Raw genomic sequence first — 19,490 nt, 5'->3', positions numbered from 1 at the left:
AGTTCAGAGCCATAGCTAGGGAGCGGCGGGAGTCGGCCCTGGCCGCTGAACAATCCAAATGATAAAATTTGTAAGAGACAATGCCATGGCGCCTCGTGGAATTATTTGCGCCCTATTAAATCAATATTGTTTTCAGTTTGGATTATAAATTTTCTTGTTCGCTCCCCTCGCAATATGATTGTTTTCTGTAATGCATTGTAAATTTGCAGAGAGAGAAATAAGACTTGTCTTAATGCATTTTGTCTTAAATGCATGAACAATTGTTGGGAGGAAAAGGAGCGTGCACATTTGAGACAATTTATATAATTTTTTCTGTTGGTTTGTTATGAGGTGGATGAATTGATTATGTAATGAATATAAACAATACCAGGTATATGCTGTTATGTATTAAAGAAATTTTGAATACGTACACAATTTAGTGTTGGCATGTATTTTCTTATTTTACGTCACTCCATTTTGAATAGGTGTAAAACATATGTTGTACATGAAAGTTATAGGGTACAAAAATAATAATATTTGGAATGCATTTATCATGCATTTTCTGCCATTAAAAACACAGTTTGTGTACTTGTTTTCCATTATTAATGAATGTGAAATTGAGCTTTTTTTTTAAAAAAAAAGTTTAAAATAGTTTGTTCCAACACAAATGCTTTAACACAGATTTCTACCCCCTTTTTGTGTAATTTAAGAGGATGATAACTTCTTTGACACTATCACTACTACTACTACTACTAATAATAATAATGACATTATTATGACTATTTATTATTATTATTGGTACGTTTATCCTGTTACTGTCAGCCCCCCAGACAAAAGTTCGTGATTGTGCCTCTGGTGCATGTGTGTGGGTGTTGAGAGGCGGTAATACGCAAGGTTGAAATAGAGAAAACATCTTCTTGTGGGCTTGAATTTTTTGAAAATTTGCCTTGAAAACTGGGAATTATACTTGAATTTGATCATGGCCCTAGAGTAGCCACCCTGAGTTTCGTCTTGTGTGGAAGATTATGATTAACATACATCACTAGCAAGGGCGCTCGCAGGGAGGGACCCCGGGGGGACACTTTCCCCTCCTGAGATTTCTGGAAAGAGTTAATGTAATTTGAATGGTGAAATTGTAGTGATATTTTACAACAAAAAATATTGTTTTCTGTGACTTACAGCAACTTTCATTATTATTAATATTATTGGAAGTAGGGTTACATTTAAGCTTAGTCTATTTTCCACTGATCTAACTATAAAAAAAAAAGCTTTGTCAGTATACAGTTATGCAAATTGTATATGGATGGATATACAGAATATGGAAATTACAAATATATATAATTTTAGACATTAGTAGTAGTAGTAACAATAATGACAAAAATAATAGCAGTAATAATAGCAATAATAATAATACAGAGCATTCCCTGACATTCGCTACGAGACTCGGCGGCAAGCGGCCCGGCATCAGCGCTTGTCTTTCCCGGTGAACGGGACCGTGACAGTCGCTTATATTAAACCTCGTAAAAAGTTTAGAGTAACAGGGTCAATTCTGAATAAAAGTGGAAAGAAAAATGGGGAAATAAAGTATACAAAGACAAGCCGCACACAATCAGTGAGTTAAAAGAGAGTATTGTACGAAAAATCGGGAGAATTACAGTAGACGAACTTGCACGTGTAAATACAAATTTCCTTCGGAGATGCCAGGAATGTGTTGCAGCAGAGGGACATCATTTTCAACACCTTCTGTAGTCAAGGTTAGTACACAATATGAAAACTGTAGTTTTAATAGCAGACTCTAGCAACTGTCGCTGACCCGTTCACCGGGAAAGACAAGCGCTGATGCCGGGCAGCTTGCCGCCGAGTCTCGTAGCGAATGTCAGGGAATGCTCTGTAGTTTCCGTGGTGCGGGCGCCCATGATCACTGGTATATTATTTCCTTGGATGTCTGCTAGAAGTGTATTTGCAGTGTAAAGAGCGCAAGAAGGCCCCCTTTTTATGTTGTATCTTTGAAAGATGTTCTAATAATAAGAATAAGCGCTTGTTTTTATCAATATTACCATTATCAAAACGACAAGAAATTTGAATGACACTCTTTCTTAATATCTTGAAAGGTCGAGTGGGACTATTTACTTATGAACAAATAGCATAACTGTATATTAATTCATGTAGGGCAAAAAGCTGTTTTTGTAGTTAATCAATGTAAAGAAAATTATAAGCTTAATTGTAACCCTACTTTAATAATAATAATAATAATTAATATCATACAACGCCCACAAATCTATGTTGCTTCAGTCTAGTTTTCACGAAATGTATGATGTAATGCTTTTACATTGTATTGGTTACATATGGAATATATTTCACTTGTAATGGAAGTACTGATAAGGTGTGATAAGATATGCCATTCAAGGTAACTTATTTTTACTTGTCTTTTATCTACAACTGTCTCTCGGTATTGAAGTAAATCTCCCTTGCACAGAACAATATGACTGCTCAATGGAAGGGAGAGGAAGGGAGCTAGGCGCGGCGCCTGTAACCACAATTGTTCAGATGATGTGGAAGCGTCTGGAATTTTCTCATTGTCAAAGTCTAAATTCTTTTTTTACATTCAGGAGGCCTTTCGAACAAGTTGCCACCTAAAATTCATGCCTCTTCCTCAATTGCGACATTAAAAAAACTGTTAAAATTACATCTATTAAATAATGATTTTTTTTTAAAAAAAAGTGTGACTTCCCAAACTAAGTAGCAGGTGCAGAGAATGACAGAAAAAAGTAAGGCACAGCAACAAGAATGATTATATGCAATATTTCAGGTGAATTGTTTAATTTAGACTGTTTTGGACTATGTTTAACCGTAACGTTATGTATTTGCTTGTACGAGCGCGTGTGTAAGAACAAGAATGTGTGTGTGTATAAAAGTTAAAACCTACTGCCTTTTTATTTACGTGTGGCAAAGGCTGAGCATGTGCCTGTGTTTGCCTTTATAAACAGTATAGTTTCTGTTGTATTCCCTTTTAATTATTTTTTCTTTATTTTAAACTTTATTTGTAAACAGAAGTAAGCAGATGGTTAAGTGTAAGAAAGTGTATTAATTAAAGCCTTAATTTCGCCATGTGTACAAAGCCGATATAAATTAATAAATAAATTTGTTTCCAGTCCACTGTATGCACATGTAGGCTATTCTGCTTTAAGTGATATCCTCGACCGAAGGTCGAACACAGCCTCCTTGATTACAATGTTGCAGCATTATCATCAGTCTATGGGGAAGTACCATATCTCACCCTGAATCACCATTGCCAAGTATGTAGGTCTGTGACTGCATAAGTTGTAACTTGGACCATTCCTTACTTCCACTCAAAACAAGAATGCTGCCAACATAATTAACGTTAAAACTGGGCTGAGCCGATACCACTTTGAACCGATAACGGTACTTGAACATTGCAATAATTAAAATTTGTTCAAAATATTGACCAATATTGGTGTGTAAATATCCTTATCCAATTATATGCATCAATTTACCAAGAAATTTGCTTTAGAATATTGAAGAATTTCATCAGAATATTGAAATAGATATTATGTAATCACAAAATCCAGTTTTTAGTTCAAAATTGGCGCAAAATAAAAATAACGTTTGAATTTTGCATAATTTCCAGGATAGTTATAGTCCGCGAAAGTCTGGTGGCGGCATTTTTGTGGACCCCGTGAAATACTAACATGCCGGAAAAGTATCAACTGGTATCGGTAGATGAATTCCAACAGGTACTTTCAGATACCGATACATCGGGATCGGCTCAGCTCTGGTTAAAACATTAGAGAATGATGTGGGAATGTATTTGAAAATACCTTGAAACTCTGAAAAATCTGGAATTTCTGTAAAATGAAGAACAATTCTGATCAAATTTTCACGAGAATAAGGAATTCTCTCTCGAGCATTTATAGGCCTATATAGCCTCCTGGAAAAGCAAACTTTTTGGCATCAGCCGACTCTGCTCATAAAAATATTATGAAGGTGTGAGCAATGTGAGTGTGTTATATTTTCGAAACCTGTACAAGGGAAGTAAACACGAGTGTCCTAGATACACAAAACATTCGTTGCCAGAGCAACTATGTCGAAATTCCATTTAGCTTTTCGAATGTAATAAATAATCCATATATTGATCTTCTACTGGATCCTAACAAAAGAACGTTACGAACAACAGATTGGTGTCAAAATCGTTGAGAGCTCGGCAAGAAACATTCTCGAACCATGCATCGGATTAATATTCTAATATACATGTACTTGCATATTGCATTATTACAATATTTCATATGTCTGTACCTGTAGTCTGTATTCAACTTACAAAACAGAAACAAAAATCACCAAAGGGTACGATTTGAATCCGCGATCTCTCCTTTTTTACGATACTAGCGTTTTTACTAACTACTCTATATAACACTACTTACCAGAAAATTCTGAAAATGTGTTGATGTTTGTAGCAACAACCGCCTTGTTCGGAACACATTTTCTCCACATGTGCAAAAAATACATTTTTGAGAGTTCGATATTCATCAAGGTATTGTAAATTAAAGATCGTTTATAATAAGAAATGTGTCTCTTTATGCTCAAACTTAATGGCGATTTCCTCCAATTGGAGCATACTGCCGTTCGGTGTTTCAAACCTCAAAAAAATTTATCTCGACTTCGATTCGAAAACACAGAATCGTAAAAAATCTCAATTCTTAATTTGATTCACGATTTCTCTTTGATTGTGTATTATTTTAACACTTTATAGTTTATTGTGTATTATTTTAACACTTTATAGTTTCTAAGTTCATGGAATGTGCGAGATTGGAAACTTTTCTCAAACTTTTTTCCTCCAAATGAGGAACCTGTCTCAAAGTTGGTTATCCTCAGCTGATGCCGGAGTGGGAGTGCTATATTGCTAAATCTACAAATTCTAAACTTTCAATTTTTCGGGGACTGTCAACTAAGAAGTTGCGAAGTGTACTTGTACTTTGAAATTATGCCTACTAGTAGGTTAGAAATCGTAAGTGGGAGCAAAGAAAAATATGTATCCTTGCAACCACTTGCATATATTGATAATACAAGATATATATGCAAGTGTTTGCAAATATATACAAGACGATTTGATAAATTTATATTTACTAAAGAATTTTGTGAGGAACGGTCTTTAACAAATTTTAGTTACAATTTTTTTTTTTTTTTGCATATTTTGAAAAATTGGTCACTAATTGTTTTAAAATGCTTATGATAAGAAATGTATGCAGATATAGGTGTTAATGAAAAGTGCAAATAAAATTAAAGCCCTGCTTGTTAGTTCACGTTCATGGCACATATTACTAGACCCGGAATAATTACATACATACATGTATGTATGTGTGGGTGTAGTCAAGCAAAAATGGCAAATGTCCGCGAATTGCATTATGAGAGAGACTATATGCATAAATTTAGTTGCGCATGTTTTCACATTTTGAAGTACATTACATATTTTCTCTTTAGAGTACATATTTTTTTTACATAAAATGCCGTAATGCACCATTTCTCTAGTTTTGATTGAGTAATTCAGATATACTTATCTCTGAGGCGTGTGTTCAAAATATGACTTCGAATATCGATAGGTAATTTTTATCTGACTGTGACAGATATTCACCTTGCTCTAACTTAATCTGGCTTTAAACCATGCCCGAGAAATGAAGGCTCCGTGCGAACTTTGTTTCGCTCTTCCATATTTCGCAAGTACGGTAATCTCTGCTGATTCTGAGAATAGTGACAAAGTCGGCAGTTTAGGGAGGGGTCCTGAAATTTCCCAGAGATCTATTCGAATGTGTTCGATTACTCCCAAAAATATTACATATTTTAATTACTTATTTTTCTTTTGCATTTCAGTGATTTATTCTACATATTCATGTACATATTTCGCATGTTTTAGCTACATTAAAATCTGGGTATTAATTATTACTCACCTGTTGCCGTAAACTGAGTATCATTGTGCTTTGAAAGAATATTGTGAACCACTATCTGTGTTTGAAAGAGAATATCAGCAGGTTGAAGTGGAACTGGACCATATTTCGTGATAACCTTTGTTTGTAGAGAAAGAGGTGCCAGCTGTTAAGTAGAACCGGGATATCTAACGTTTGGTGAAGATATAGGGAAGTGGTTTAGAATCTTGCATGTACTTGGAAAAGGTAAACCAGAGATAATTCTCACTCGGAAACACGAAATAGGTGACTGATAGACGTTGCGGTGTTGCCACATCGGACCTACACACATGTTCATAGGTGGATTTGCTTGCGAGTGTCCGACAATAGTTTTACGGCCAGTCTTTGTAATATATGTGGTAGAGTCCTGTATAGTTTATACAGCGCAATTTTGATTCTCATTTTTTTAACGTTTCGTATCATTATTTGCACTGAGAAGAATTAAGGACTAATTACACGACACGAAGTAATATAAAATGCTACTTAAAAATAATTTAGTTATGCCGGACTAACTATACCTTGAATAAAAATGCTGCATAAAGAAGCAACTTGAGGCGTTACTAATTGACGCAAATGTACAGCCAGGATTAAATAAATTGCCGCTATCAGATATCTATCGTAAGGCGTCAGGCTTTGGGCTCGGATTACAGAACGGGCGCTTGTTCGACAAGCCGTGCATTTAGCGTACGGACAAAGGTCTGGACCGTACGTCCGTACATGTACGATCAGGGCCTACGGTTGGCAACGCTATTCGATATCCCTCCTCCTCTGCCGCTATGCGCGACCCTGCTCCACAGTTAGCTGGAACAGGGTATAGGAGTGAGGCCAGCCTTGAACCTAAAGGACTGTTGTGCCAGAGGATATTATTGTATACGCACACAAACTCTTGTAATTAGTCATTCCTACAAGCTTTCATATTCAGTGCTTTTTTTTTCCTGCGGTACGCAACTATACGTCGTACCTGCACCTTTTATTATGTGAGAATATAACTAATGATATTTTATTGTAAAGAAAGAAATGTGTGTGTGTGTAACTACATAGATGCACGATCATTTACGAGCATATAGCACAATATTTTGAGTAATTATTATAATGAAAAGATAAACTATAAAAAACAAATTCAAGAGTCCCGGACTTACTTGCGCGAGCGCGCGTGTGTGTAATGTGCGTGTATGTGTGTTACAAAATAACGTAATTTCCAAACCGTTACCTAAGAATGCAACTTTCCTGGCAGTTTTTAACATTAACAGATTAATATAATTTAGTTGTTTGCATTTCATTCATATTTACAGCACATGTTCGCATCCTTTTCTACCATGAATAATGGCCCACGTGTCCATACAACACTATACCACGTAGTAAGAGAACACAGCTGCACATCTGGTTTGCAATGACAAGTTAGTTCAAGATAACTAAAACCCATCATAAATTTCCAAATGGGTCTTCTTGGCAGACTCCAGCATGGAACATTCAATTCAATGCAGGTGGAGAGAGTAAACTAAGACCAGACTATTCCATGTATGGTGAGGTCTAATATTGTTGGCAACTTGCTCTACAGGGTAACCATAAAGTCTGGAACCAATGTCGGTACTGTTTTCTGGATTGGTGGAAAGTGCCCTGTGTAATGGACACCACGGTTGCCTGACCTCAACCCCATGGACTTTGCCAACCACATGGGGAATATTAAACGTTGAGTCGTATGCGTGCCGAACGATCTAAGTGAAAATAATTGTAAAAGGGCAAGAAGCTATGGCGCCCCATGAAATATGTTGTGCCTTGTGAAATCAATTTTTTTTCAGTTTGCAAAAATTTGTATCTAAAAATGTTTTTCTTGCTCGATCGCTCGCTATTTTGTTTTTTTCTTTAATGCATTGTAAATTACCAGAGAGCGAACTACTAAGTGCTTCAGACTCTTGCTGCTAAACAGTTTGGTCTTAAATGCAGTGGTGCAGTGTAGCTAGCTACAGCTACATTTCTTCTCAGCCTTTTGAGATAAATTTTGAATGTGGCAACAGCGTCAAAGGACAATAACGTTTACTTTTGCAGGAGGTTACATGGAAATACGGATAATCTAGATTATAAATATCTTGATATTTATCCACGTAATTTATTTCATTAGTACTTAACATTTATAATATCCAGATAGCTAACTGACATATATAAATACGTATATTCCGGCTAACAGCTACGTTTTTTTTTAGCTGTATCGCTATTTTGGGGAAAACATGCTTCGCTTGCGGCACCCCTGGAAAAAGACCTCGTTTGCGCCACTGCTGTAGATATACATGGTGTAAGAGACAAAAAAATGTAATTAATTACTGAGTAAAACACAATTTTAAGTGCAAAACCGAGCGATCCATTTTTCCAATACAATGAAAAAGCAATGGTGGCTCATATATGAACAGCATTGATCACTGTCAGTGTAAAGGATCTCAGCAGCAAAAAAAAAGTTACAAGAATGATACGCACATACTTTCTGGAAATACAATTATTTTCATTGTAATATTTGTTCACAAATTATAATTACAATACGTTTAGAACACTCGGGTTTACACGTCAGTTTCCTCAATATATTTTATGATATTGTAAAACGTACGTACAAGTTATTGATTTTCCTGTAGAAATGAATTTTTTTTAGTTAATATACAGTTTTAAAATTTATGTATTTTTCCTACTTTTACGTCGCTTTTCTGTAACTTTCGCTAATCATGGCCATGAGGATGAATTGTTTATTTACTAATTCTCTTACCTAGTCACTTTCTGCTAGTTTTGGCTAATTGTAAGAATGAGGAAGAATGATGATGAGCAGCGTGCGGAATGGAGGAGCAGGATCTCATCCTCCCAACTAGGAGTATTTTCCAGTTTTTGTTTTGAGTCCACTTTATGCACAGATAAGCCAATCGAGACTGGACCCTAACCACTATGTGTCTCCGCCGGGTATCAAACCTAGGGCTCTGATTAAAAGGTGACAAAATTTTCTTGTGCCTTCAGGAAAGCATTCCAACAGGAAAACTTACGCAAAGCATCGCTTCACCTGTTTCTCATTTACACCATAGATGCATCCCCCAGCTATCCCCAAGGTTCAAGCAAACATCCCCCTCCCTAACTAACCTCCCGTTTAAGAGTTAAGATAAAATTGATAACTATCACATTTGCCCTTTTGCACAAAATGTTATTAGTTATTTTCGATACGTATGATAAATTCAAATTAATTTTTAAAAAATAGACAATGACAAGTGACAGAAATATATTTTTGATATGACTTAATGAGAACATGCACAAGTGTAAGACCTCGTTTCATTCATCTTCCACTTGGGCAGCTGGAATATTTAATAAGAAAAATGATCATTACAAAGTATAGTTTACCCCCTAATTATTGCTCCTTATTCCATTATTGAAATCTGCACAAATGGGCCACACACGTTGTATCTCCGTAGACATAGTAAAATAGTATCTCGAAGAATATAACATATTCATCCACAGCCATGACCAGACACTTTCGATGTCTCGATTGTTACCTTATATTGAACGGACAGGCCCATATTTCTATGGCGTAGTTTTTAAAATTGTTGTACATAAACATTTAGTGAAAATGTCGAATATAGAAGAATGATGTTATCTTAATGATGAATATCGGCAGTGGTCCGAAGTAGCGTCGCTACTGTAGCTAGCTACAAAATCTGTAGCTGTAGCGAAGCTACAAAATTCCTGTAGTTGTAGCGAAAATTTCGCTACAGCTACATTACTTCTCAGCATTTTGAGGAAAATTTTGAATCCGACCACAGCGTCAAAAAAATAAATTCGACAGTAACGCTTAGTTTTGCAGGAGGTTCATAAAGACAAAGTCTATTACATGGATATACGTATAATCTAGATTATGAATATCTTGATGTCGCAGATTATAGATATGTGCGTAATTTATTTAATTAGTATAGAATAAATCTAATATCCAGATAACTAAACTGAACTGGCATATGTGAATATATTCTGGGTAACAGCTACGTTTGTTGAGCTGCATCGCTATTTTGGGGAGAAACATGCCTCGTTTGCTGCACCTCTGGGGAGAAATGCCTCGTTTGCACCACTCCAGGAACAAATCCTGTGGATAATCATGGTGTAAGAGACAGGTAAATGTCATTAATTACTGTAAAACACATCTTTAGCCACCAATGGATGGACAATGACAATCCAATAGTGCCAAGCAAGCAATGGCTCAGTACGTTAACAGCGTTGATCATTGTCAGTGTATAGGATCCTACCAGCAAAAAATTGTTACACTTTCTGGAATTAAATTATTTTTGTCATAATATTTCACAAATTTTAAAATTGCAATACGTTTAGAACACTCGAGTTTACACATCAGTTTCCTCAATATATTTTATGATATTGTAAAAAGTATGTATGAATTAGTTTTCTGCAGAAACGATAATTTTATTTAGTTAATATGCAGTACAATTTCCAAATGTATGTATTTCTTCTAATTTTACGCCGCTTTTCTGTAACTTTCGCTAATCACAATTAGGATGAATGGTTTATTTTGTTATTCTGTTATCTAGAGTCGCTTTCTGCCAATGTTGGCTAATTGTGATAATAAGGAAGAATGATGATGAGTAGTGTGGGGAATGGAGGAGCAGTAAGATCAATCCTCCCAACTAGGCATCTTTCCTAGTTTTTTTGTTTTGAGTCCACTTTATGCACAGATAAGCTAATCGAGCCTGGATCCGAATCACTAGTGCCTCTGCCAGGTTCGAACCTGGGGCCCTTTGATGACAAGATTTTCAATGTGTCTTCAGGGAAGCAATCCCAACAGGAAACTTACTTATTATTTTACCATATAAGAATTTTAGCGGCTCTAAATGCTGTGGTTTTTGAAACACCCGTTTCTTGTGAGAGGCGGTGGATAGATTTCCGAGGAGACTGTTCTAACCTTTGTCCTATCTCATAGTTTTTCCTCAGTAAGTACACGTGGGTTTTTCTTTCCACTTTTATTCAGAACTGACCCTGTTACTCTAAACTCTTTTACGAGGTTTAATATAGTGGTCCTGTATGGAACGGGAACACGAGGAAATGTCTTTGCAAAACCGTCGTCGCACTTCTCCAGAATTCCTCTTTCCGAAGTAACACTCGACAAGATAAATCCTTTGTTGTAATGTAAACTTTTGTGGTGCCATATTAAGCCACAATCTTCAACACACGGACACGACACAACACAACTTCCGAGGGAGAATTATACTGTCGTCAGTCTGCAACGCCAACAGAAAGGGAAAGAGAGCGAAAGCAGGGAGAGCGAAAAAAACACTGTAGTGTGAGACTGTCGCGGACCCGTTCACCGGGAAAGACAAGCGCTGACGCCGGGCCGCTTGCCGCCGAGTCTCGTATCGAATGTCAGGGAATGCTCTGTATATGATTTTATTCCTATTGTATTTTATTGTACATTCTTGTTTAATTTATTTGTAATCTTTAATTTCATTTTAATTTTTATTTGAATCTGTTCTATTGTATGGGATTTTATTCCATTTGTATTTTATTGTACTGTCTTGTTCAATTTCTTTGTAATCTTAAATTTTATTTTATTTTAATCTGTATTTTGTGGGGTTAGGTGGTAGACCAGCAACAGCTGTACCTCGCCCAGCAATAAAGTCAATTCAATTCAATAATACATTTAAATAAAATAAGACTTGTATTATGTGCCAGTAATCAGGCCCGTACCCAGGGGGGCCAAGGGGCCATGCCCCCCACCCCCTCGAGCCTTGAAATATTGTTGTGCAAACCTACAAAAATAGCATGGATAATTTTTAAGATTTTACAAGAATTTACATTTTCTTCTTGTATAAATGAATGGGTTGTCTCTGGAGAGAGGCAGACTCCAGAAGTCTGCAGTCTACTATATTTAGCAATTTTAGTTTTATAACCATTTATGCGAGGCTGCTAAATGTTCCAATTTGGTCGGGACAGTTCACCATATTTACTCCCTGTTTTGACTTTTTTCGAATCGCAGTCTTGATGAGCAAATGTCTTATTTCTTGTGGTTAATTCACATTCAGACATGTTTTTCATTATAAGGATAATTCCATAGCGTTGGTGGTCAAATTAAGGGTACGAATTCCCTTGGCGGAAGGGGATCTCCCACATTTACACCAACGATCTTGATCTATTAAATATTTTCCGCCTTTAAAATTTTCCAAGGGGAAGAGTTTGTTATAACAACAAAAGTAAGCAATTAGTTTGTACTTCAAACATACTTTACTAAGAATAACATCATAAACACATACAAAGAAGGAATAACAAAGAATTATGTCAGCCATGTGTTGATTGATTGATTGATTTGGTATTTTAAGTCCACTTTATGCACTGTAAGGGTAATCGGGACTGGATCTACAGTTTAAAGTGGGATCCGAATCACTATGTGCCTCCACCGGGTATCGAACCCGGGATCCCTTGATTACAAGGCGACGACGCTACCACTTCGCCATGGGGGAAGCCCTGTCAGCCTGTGTGTGAATGTTGCATACATCTCTTGTTCTCTCTCTCTCTCTCTCTCTTTAGGGTTGGTAATAGCATGGGGTAAAAATGTACTTCTACAGTCATAGATAAGATTTTAAAATTATATCATATTGGATTAGTAAAAGTTGGAGCCGTAGCTGCGAAGGTGGTTGTCATTGTCTCCCTAGGCCCCTGGAACATAGAAATTAGACCGACCTATCATTTCTCCTCCATTTCTCACCTCCTTTCGTCGGGAATAAAACATAGCATTTACATGTTAATTTAATAGGAAACTAATGTCTTTTTCAAGTTTCTCATTTTTTGTCCCTACACCTAGTTATCTTTAATTTGCAATCGGTTTTGCAAATGTGAACAATAACACACACGGCTGGTATGGGATGCATAATCGACTGCCCTTTTATTAGCCACATTTCTTCAATGCTAAATTTTATTTTCATCGGATTCAACGGAAAAGAGTAAGTACATAACATTTCTACAATGTCTAAGTATGCCAGCTACATCTAGGAAGGGGGTGCAAATTCGGTGCAGGGGGTGCGAGAATCATGCTCGTACTGGGCGCTGAAATCTCTAGCTACAACTCTGATAAGGAACATTTCCTTTCGAGAGACCATTAATACAGGGAGGTTATTGCAGCATGCCACCGCTTCAGCATCGGCCGCTTGCCCGTCCAGTCATGCAACAGGTGCCGGCAAATTGCGTAACAGATAGCCCGTAACAGAAACCGCTTGTTTTGTAATGTTTCCACTTTTCACAATTACAGTTACAATTACAATTGAAATAAGCACGTACCTTGTCGCACGGATGCAGGAAAAGGTGTCCTCCCAAATACAAATATTTCTGGCACCTTATTTCTGACGTCTAATCTTAGATTAGTCATCGCTACTTTATTCTCAGTTGTCGCGACAGCGCCTGCAGCTTATCGGGGGTTGGGTGAGTTGTCAGCCGCGAGATGGCGCTTCATACTGCACGTGTCGGCAGTGATGCCAACCGTAGGGACATGTCCCTACGCATAGGGACTTTTCACTAAATTTCGCCCGCGTAGGAACGTAGGGACAGATTTTGCCAAATGAGGGAAAACGTAGGTACTTTTTTCAATCTTGGTAAATTACATTTTATGAATTAGTTTATCTGGATACTTTAGCGAGGAGGAGAAAAAAGAACTAACTAACAGATCTCCATCAGAATTTTGGAACATGTTATCGGTTACCAAAAACTTTCAAGGCAAGTTCCTTTTTGAAAACATTTCCACTCTCGCGAAAATAGTGCTAACATTGCCGCATTCTAACGCGGAAACGGAAAGAATATTTTCAATGTTAAGTGATACAAAAACAAAAAAGGGAAATAAAATGGGACCAAAATTGTTAAAGAATGCAGGAAATACAGCATCACCAACCAACATCTATCTCTTCACAGCAGCAGCATGTATGACTTCAAATAACATAATCAACAGTAAACGACTCAACGTTATTCATTAGGGGTGTGCTGGATTCTTTACTTTAAAAAGTCGTTAATTCTCGACGTTTTCTGCCTTGTAAGTTTCTGGAACTTATCGAAAGTTGTAAGTTTTTATTCTAGAAATGCAAAAACAATCACTTAAAGTGAAAATGACTTGTAAAATTCGAGATTTCCAGTGCTTCGGGAAATTTCGAACATTTCCCGTCCAGAAACTTTTCCGACTTGGTCGGGAAATTGCAAATTTTTCAGTCCCGAATGTCGGGATTTAAAAAAATTACCGTCCCGATCCCGTCCCGACCCAAAAAATTCTGTCCAGCACACCCCTATTATTCATTAAGGCAAGAATTTACAATACCGGACCCTTCTGTAATTTCTATGCTACGTCTTATACTCACGAAATAATTATTCGTGATTATTTATCTCAAGTTAACATGTTGGGGTGAGGGGGAAAAAATGTTCATTAACGTGTAGAAGTTGTAAAATAAGCTTTTCAATTCTCGCAATGATTCTCCGTATACAAGTATGGTAGCCATATTTGTTGATATGAACAAATTAAAATTAGTTACGCTGTCTACAGCGTTGCCACACTGTTGATTTCATACTTGGAGAGCATGGATCGTGTAAGAATGGCGGAAGAGAACAGTAAAAAAGTTGTTAATGTTGTACAGATTGTTAGGTGGAGTGTGCAGGAGGATGGCTGTGGGCTAATTAATAAACTTATGGATTTCAGTATATTGCCCAAAGAACGTGCTTACATGTGACAGCGACAATCACGATGTAGAAGAACTGATTTGATTACAGGTAAATTTGGCAACAGTACATCAATCATAAAATTGCAGGATACGAAAATGGCCTTCGATGATGAACGTTTGCCGTTAAAGTGCTACGAAAATAATATTTTTTATCGGTTCGTAATCACAATTACCGCAAAACCATTCAGGAATAGCCCCACTGACCATTCTCGGTAAGTTTAGGTTAAGTTAGGTTAGGCAAACATAGTTAAAATTTGGGCTCGAAAAAAACATGCACGGGTAGCCCAACAAACCATTGACGGATAGCCCCACGAACCATTCAGGTACGGTTAGGTTAGGTTAGGATAGGCAAACATAGTTAAAATTTGGGGTCGTAGTAATATCAGGAATGTATATTTCGTTTTTTAAGTATTGGAAACACAAAATCTTCCGGTAAATAATAAGCAATCGTGCCGATCGCGGACCACTCAATGTCACTTATTTTGCAATTTCTACACGTGACCCCCCAAATTTTAACTTCAAATTCGTGATTAGGAGGCCTCAATTAGTGAGTATGCGAAATATTACAAAAAATCGGGGAGAGGTCCTGTATTGTAAATTCGCTCCTTCATTAATTGTGGAAGCACCGAGCAGAAAGATTTGGTAAGTAAATGTGTATATTTTATCTTCTGTTTGCATGCTCATGAGGTGTTTTTTTTTTAGTCACTTTACTTGGCGTAGGGACATTTGGTCAGTTGTAGGGACATTTTGACTACGTCTGTAGGGACATTGCCGAAAAATGGTTAGCAACACTGTCGGCTACCAGACAGTGAGTCTACGCTCATTCATGTTCACTTCTGTTCGCGTTTATCAGTACGCGTTTTGTTTATACTGTGTTATTGAGTTGGTGTGCTAGTGCTTTATTGTGTGTTAATTGTTATTCATTCATTACTTATGTCGTTAAACAAATATAGTCTTGAACATAGAGTTTTTATGTACGATAATTACGTGAAAACGAATTCTTGCAGAAAAGTGGTCAGGGATTACGATAGACAGGATCTCTTGAACCTAAGAAACGTGTTGTATTGCTGTTGAAGGAAGTCATTTTCAACATCTCTTATAACACAGGAGGTTAGTGATCATCATTATTATTACTTTTAAATATCATTTTACGCTTTCGGTTTGCTTTATGCGCCGGGATGCTGTCTTCCCTTTCTGTCAACTGAGGATAAAGTAGCGATGTCTAATCTAAGATTAGATGTCAGAAATAAGGTGCCGGAAATATTTGTATTTGGGAGGACACCTTTTCCTGCATCCGTGCGACAAGGTACGTGCTTATTTCAATTGTAATTGTAACTGTAATTGTGAAAAGTGGAAACATTACAAAACAAGCGGTTTCTGTTACGGGCTATCTGTTACGCAATTTGCCGGCACCTGTTGCATGACTGGGCCGGCAAGCGGCCGATGCTGAAGCGGTGGCATGCTGCAATAACCTCCCTGTAGATTTACACCATTATAAAAACATAACACAATTAAAGGATGGATATTACATTATCATTTTGATCAAAAGCAATAGTTAAATAATATCTAACACTTATTAAAAACATTTCACCTATCTTCTAATTTCTTGACATTTTGAACCAGTCGTTAAAGGAATTAATTTGCTAGTTTATAAATGTAGCAAAATAATTTGTTTATAAATATATATATATATAACTAAAATTGTCATAATAACACGAAGGTTTCGGGCTTGGCGTAGCGAGCTACTTTTTGGTAAATGTAATTGTAGCTGTAGCGAAGCTACATTTTTGGATGAGTAGCGGTAGCTGTAGCGAAGCTACTTTTAAGATGTAGCGTTCTGGTCCCTGAATATCGGTCATAATTATGTAGATATTCAGAAAATCTGGTTATCAATGTTCACGACAATTATCATCCTTGAAAGAATCAGGTAGATATATTTTTCATTCAAAATACTGCCTCCATATCAGTTTGTTAAAAAATGAATTATTTTTTTTTTAAAGAAAAATATCTTTATGTAAATCCTACCAAATTTTTTTGTGTATAGTTGTAAGCATTAATTTGGGTAACACCCTAATTGTAATACTCATATATCACATTTGAATTTATACGCCACTTACATAGGTACGTTTTTGTAAAACACTATAGTATAAATTAGTAACTGAAGTAGCACTGCTATCAAAATTATCGAATGAAGGGAAACGTAATAATAATTAACAATACATATTTTCCAGTAAGTACCCCAACGGCGAGAGAAACAGAGGCGAATTGTCCACCACCATTTTCATTCGGTCTGTATTACACAATGTGATGAACTGATTTGAAATAATGACTTCAATAAGCAGAGAACAATGCCTGCTTCGAATCAACATAGTTTCATTCCTTAAAACAACACAGGATGTAGAATAAAAAAGTAATGAAAATAGCGGTGGACAATTTGCCTACAATTACCTTTGCCGTTGACTGTACAACCACCATACTAGGGGTTTCTTTTGAATATCCATATCGATATTTTAAATTTGTTTATGTAGAAGTAGCGAAGTAGCGCACGGGAGTATCGTAACGAACTACTTTTTGTAAAATGTAGCATTCTGATCACTGCTTAAATGCATGAACACAATTGTTTGGAGGAAAAGAAGCGCGGCACATTTCAGAGACAATTTCTTTATTCGTTATGGTGCCTCTGTTGCTGCATTATATATATAAAATATCGCTGCCACTAGGTTGATTTTAGTTTGATTTTATTTGGTCAATATTTAAAATTTGAGTATTTTTAAGATCTTGATAATTTTTAATATATACCCATCAATGCAATGAAACTAAAACAGTGAAATAAAAATAGGTTTTTTCTCGACTTAAATTTCATCAAGGCAGTGTCTGCTGCCACGTTTTTTTTTTCTGCTGGGACCTCAAAAAAGATGCGCGTGGCAGTAGACTCGGTCTTTGTTTTATCGTGATTTCATCATGCTATGTATGCAATTACGTCTGTAACACATACTGTGAAGTTGTAGCGATTACTTTCACAAAAATGTTTTAAGATTAGGTCCCTCAGCATTCTTCTAATAATAAACCTAAATGCTCTCGTAGTTATGTTAAGTTCTGTTCGCATTAAAATAATATCGCTAAATGCTTTCTAAAGAAAAAGGTTCTAAATTACCTGTACATTCATTCCCACTAATCATAAACTTGCATTTCTCTCGTCTTAATCTGTTCTTAAGATTTGTAACATCCTCTTAGCAGACGAATTACGTGGCAGCAGCAAATTTGACGCTTATTCTTACTGCTGACACGTGCGTGGCAGCAGACTCGGCATTTTCATCAATGCTTGTCCCCCTCCCTAATCAGAGGGTCTGCGTACTCCTATGACAGAAAGTGCTCTCGATTTTCCTATGATTACATTATCTAACTATTATTCTCTACGAAATAAGTTTAGTAATTATTTATGGAAGTCCAAATATGTGATGGTTTCGCAACTTTGTTACCCAAGCAGCAGCCACCGCTGGTCAGAAGACAAAATACAGCGCTTGCCCAAAACGTTGTTCGAGTTTGGTGCGATAAGAGAGACGTCTCGCGATATCGCATCGTAGAAAAAAAAATTCTACTCACTTTACGATGCTCTTCTATTTATGTTGTTTCAATTTGTAGTCATTCACTTAGAACGATCGAAAAACTTTTGTCGTTTGTTCATGGACAAGCAAAACAGTACTCCACGACAGTCGACACTCCGGTTCAGTGTTGCCAGGTCTACTGATTTCGCAGGAGATTTCCTGATTTTCAGCACGATTTACTGATCTCCTGACAAGTTTCAGGAAAATGTGGAAATCTCCTGATTTTTTGCTTCCTAAAAGATTTATAATAAACAATTATTTAAAAAGTCGAAAGTTGATTTAAAATTTACATATTCAGCTGATGGAATGCAAAGACCCATGAATATTCCGCAGAGAGAGAGAGGGGTGGGGGAGGAGGGTCATACTAGGTTTGATGACACTAAGAAAGACGCGCGGCGGGTTTGTGCATTGGGAACTCCAAGGCGGGTGTCCTAACTTTCCCCATCTGGGTGAGGTTTTTGTCAAAGGGGAAGCAACTGGGAACTGGTTATACCAATGTTGCCACCCACACATACCAACAAGTATGGTAATGTTTATTGCAAATGATAGATACAGGTTCAGGTTTTTAACTGTGATAAAAAAGGGAGTCCACATTACGAATGCAGCCAAAGGTTATGGTTACAAAAGCTCTTAGTAAACTGTCCATTGATTGATTTGGTTTATTTTACTTCGCATTTCTGCCACATTTGGCTAATCGCGAAGACGAGGATGAGTGATGAAATTGATGACGGGACAACCATGCCCAGGCCGAGATTCGATCCCGAGACGGGATCCCTGATATCATACCGCTATGCTAACCACTCAGCCGCGGAGGTCGGCTTAGTAAACTGCTGTTGCAGACTTATACTACAGTTATACGTCGCAGCTTTATTTTTTGTTAATCATCTCTTAACTTAGAAATAATAGTTCATGTTTTTATAGCATTGTTTTTTTAAAGTTATTTCTGAGCCCTTTATACTCAATCAATACTGTGACGGTAGAAATTATCTTCCCCGCTTTTATACCAGGTAATCCTCGAATGCAAAAAGCTGATTTAATTAACTGGGGAAAAAGTTAAAGAAAAAACTTGCGACTTGTTCGATACTGGGTCCTGGGTTCGAATCCCGGACTGGGCATGTGTGGTCTTTGTGAGTATCCCTTCATCAATTTCACATCTTTATGATTAGACAAATATGTCAGATGCGAAGTAAAATAAACCAAATCTGAAATTAATCAATCAA

General features: G+C 36.8%; 1 protein-coding gene across 13 annotated transcripts in view; it reads left to right on the top strand.

The window, feature by feature from the left end:
- Positions 1 to 19,490, top strand: part of LOC145989824 (iris-like) — a 152,079-nt gene that overhangs the window by 3,639 nt on the left and 128,950 nt on the right. The window lies entirely within an intron of this gene.

The sequence above is a fragment of the Lepisma saccharinum genome, chromosome 7 (genome assembly GCF_977018435.1).
Source record: "Lepisma saccharinum chromosome 7, izLepSacc3.1, whole genome shotgun sequence".
Classification (NCBI taxonomy): Eukaryota; Metazoa; Arthropoda; class Insecta; order Zygentoma; family Lepismatidae; genus Lepisma; species Lepisma saccharinum.
Note: the sequence above shows the minus strand (reverse complement) of the source record. Positions and strands in the feature narration are given on the sequence as shown.